Source organism: Leptonychotes weddellii, chromosome 3, assembly GCF_054177405.1.
Source record: "Leptonychotes weddellii isolate Sample4059 chromosome 3, ASM5417740v2, whole genome shotgun sequence".
NCBI lineage: Eukaryota > Metazoa > Chordata > Mammalia > Carnivora > Phocidae > Leptonychotes > Leptonychotes weddellii.
This window is the reverse complement of record NC_138371.1, coordinates 117,595,503-117,599,685: the sequence shown is the minus strand read 5'-3', so window position 1 is coordinate 117,599,685 and position 4,183 is coordinate 117,595,503.

The window sequence follows — 4,183 nt, the reverse complement described above, 5'->3', positions numbered from 1 at the left end:
TTTGCATTTCAATACATGTAAATTACACCTTAGTAAAAATTTATAAAGATTAACAAGTGGGATACTGGAAGAATTAAAATGAGAAGGAGGGAAATCTTACCCAAATGGGTATTAGTGTTCCCAGCCTTGCCATGGACCAAATTTAGAGAAACACTGGAAAGGAATTTTTAGATTAAAGTGATATGGCTTCTCAGTCTCCCAGCTAGTTTTGTTTTACTGTCAATGTTGCTTCACTCTTGTTAACAGCAATAACAAGAGCAACTCTCTGAGTAGAGGAGATATATCCAGGATATGATAGAGGAATGAAAAGTGGGTGCCTTGGTTTTGATTTTAGATATATGTTTATTTCATAAACAGTATTTTCCAGAAGTATGATATCTAGTTGGCTGCATATAAAATCTAGTAAAATAGACATTTAGAATGAGCAAGTATGTTTATAAAATATGATTTTCTTAAATTTGAAAATATTTTTGTTAACATGCAAAACTAGGGCAGAGAAATGTTTGCCAGGAACATTTATAGTTAGAAGACATCATTTATCTTTATCCCTCTGCCTAAAATACTTTCTTCTCACTTTTCCTTCTGTCAAACTCTTAATCATTCTTAAAGACACAGAAAATACCACTTTTTCTGTTAAACATTCTAGATTTTCCCTGAGGTGACCATATTTTTGCTCTTCCCAAATCCCCTCATCTTTCTCACAGAGCACATGTCATATTTTTATGGAATTATATTGGATCGCCTTTGCTTTTCCAATTAAACAGCAAATTTTCAAAGGTGCACTGGATCTTGTTTACTTCTTGTATTACTATAGGTAATGTGCTCAGGACACAGCAGATGCTTTAAAATACTTCTTAAAGAAATGAATTTTTTAAATTGAAACATACTAAGGATGATTTTTACACTCTTTCCATCAATCGCCACTGACCAAAATAGAATGCCTCAAAATGATAACTTTTTTTGTGATAAAGGTTGATATAAAAGGGGAAAACGGATGTTTGGCTCTTAGGTCACATTATAAAAGAGCTCTTGATTGATAATTCAGTTCAAACACATTTATTTTTCTTGGTAAAAATACACCCTCTAAAAATATGTCATCTTATTTCCTTACCATCTTCCTCCCTCGACTCTATGCTCTAAATCAGCAAACTGAATTCAGCAGGCTCCCATTTTTTCTATGCTTGGCATGCCCTTTGCTTAAGAAACTCCCTTTAAGACTAAGCTCAAAAGACTTCTTTTTTTTTTTAATAAATTCTTACTAGTTCTCCCTAGCATACTTTTCTGCATTCCCCTCTAATATCCAGCAGTATTGGGGTGTATTTTTTTAATTTTTTAAAAAATATTTCATTTATTTATTTGAGAGAGGGAGAGAGAGAGAGAGAGTGTGTGCATGAGCAGGGGGGAGGGGCAGAGGGAGAGGGAGAAGCAGACTCATGGCTGATCAGGGAGGCTGAGGCAAGGCTCCATCTCAGGACCCTGGGATCATGGTTGGAGCCAAAGGCAGATGCTTAACCAACTGAGCCACCCAGGCACCCCTTGGATGTATTTCTATTAAAACCTCATCACTTTGTGTTTAATTATTGGTTACTATTATCAGATGGTGAGTATCTAAAACCCATTTATGAAGCTCAAAACCTCTTTGTTAAGATTGGAAGAAAGGAGTCAATCCACCCATTTCTACACTCAGTGTGCAAACAAAACAATCAGGAGGTGAAATTTGTGGCAAGGTGAATTCCCTCTCAATCTATATGAGCTGTAAGAAAAAGCAAAAGATAAAACTTGAATGTAATTATATAAACTAATCCTGATTGCTCTTTGGATTACAAAACCTTGTCCAATTTATTATTGTATCAGCAGGGACCAGCACAGTGCTTGACACATAACATAAATCAATAAATCATTATTGAATTAATCAATAGATATATGGGGGTTATATCTGAGATTCTTAAGGTTCACTTGTTTCATGATCTGTTTTAACATAGTCCTGTGATACACAAATGAGTGTAATGTCTATGTGACTCTCAGTTCTGCTACTGGCCTGAAAATTTTATAAGGGCAGAGCTATACTTAAGCTCCACCACTTACAGATATTAATTAACTATACTTTAAATACTGTCAAATGCTGACATCCTAGGCATTTACAGAGTAGGTTTTTTGCTTTGGTATAAAAAAAAAAAAAAGTTTTACATCTTTCATTCTAGTTACCTAAATTACTTTTCTAATAAGGATTGAATTAATTTGAACCCATTACATGGTTAATAAGGCATATTGGGGCAGGGATAGCAATACTTTGAATCAATTGTCTTGATACTCACTTCGTGACATAAAGCATAATGTTTATACATGTTATTCTATAAATAAATGTTTTACTATTTTAGAAGTTTTGAGTTAATTTAATTCATCCGGAAAAATGCAGGTATACAGCCCAGTATAGGGCTTAATAGATGCTTATGATTGAGTTAAAAAAGTAATTTCCTCCGTGGCAAAAATTTACATCCAGAGTTGCAAAGAAGAGCCCTCCCCCAAAACCAAAATCAGAAATGTTACCTTTATTTTGAATGCTTTGAGTTTTCCTCTAATGCAGTTGTCATGAATGAGGGTTGTCTACACCTATTATAGCTGTACATCCTTTAAAATAATTTCTCTTTTCAATTCTGCTTTTAATTAACTTCATTGGAAAATAAGTGAGTTTTTAGTCTGATTTTTCTTATCTAAGAAGGAAAGAGAGAATTATATGGTTATATCTTATTAGATCAGAAAGCAGAAATATGTCAAAGATAATTTAAAATATTCGCAGCACAAATCCTGGGATCTGTTAAAGTAATGAAATCTGTTAGATTTAAATAAATAAACTCATATAAAACAGTGAATTTTAACTCTTATGAAAAATTCAAGCCCCAGTTAGCTCCTTGATTCTGTGGATCTTGGATGCTGAGAGTAGAACCTATGGCTTTGGGATGGTTTGGGATCATCTATTGTCAAGAAAATAAACTCCCTTTGGGTGGGATAAAGTCATGTCCCCATTTTCTATAATACACACATTATTCTGCATCAGCATTGTCCAATACAACTTTCCGTGATGATGGAAATATTCTATCCTGGAACTGTCTTTTATGATCACCAATAGTTACATGTGACTACTGAGCACCTGACATGCTGCTAGAATGACTGAGGAATGGAATATTTCACTTTACTTACTCTTTACTAATTGAAATTTAAGTAGCCACATGTGGTTAGTGGCTACCATATTGGACAAAGTAGCTCTAGATAGCCTATTATTAAGGAAAACGCCTAGTGGATTCTGTAAAAATTAATCCGGGCATCCACTAGAGGGTGGTAATAGCAAAAACCAGGCAGCTAACTATATTTGCACAAACAGATAATTTCCTCAGATAGTACCCTCCTCCCTTCTACTGTCAAGAATAAAGGATTCAGAAAAAATGAAAATTGCTATCAAGACATAAAATGGGATTTCTTTTCACTTACTCGAACAAAGGATGGTTGGACCAACTGCAGGAAATATTAGAGTGTTTCTTCTTAAAAAGTGAGTGCCTTAAAATATTTCTAGTATGCGATTTGCTTTAAAGTGATCAAAGACCTTCAGAAATAAAAAGTTACCATTCATGGAAATACCTTCAGAAATAAAAAGTTACCATTCATGGCAGTGGAGTGCCAGCTTGAAAGAACCCTTCTTTGTGTTACTGAATTTGCAACAAGTCTACCTGTTATTTATCAGTTGTCAGCTGTGATCGTTCAAGGTGACACATGAAAGTGATAGGTCCTAAAAAAATAACTATTTTCTACTTTCATGCCTTTGACTATTTCATCTCTTTTTCATTCCATAAAAGATATAAGATGTGAAAACACCAAGGACTCCAAAAATAGTTACGTAGTTTCTTGTTAAAAGTCTTAGCAAACAATGAGGATTAGGGGATCAAGACCTTGGTTTTGGTGCCTAGATTAGCCAGTCAGCTCAGAAGAAGAGGAAAACAAAAGCCAAGAACTCTGTCCTGCAAATGTACTATTGATTAAGGTGTAGAGAGGATTTGGGGAAATGATTCCCACAGAACTGATGACACAACTCTCATACACGGAAAATAGCACTCCACAGTTCACGTGGACGAGCGAGTAGTGGAAATGTTACCTGACATCGAGACAAAGATGTTCAATGATTCTTTATCAC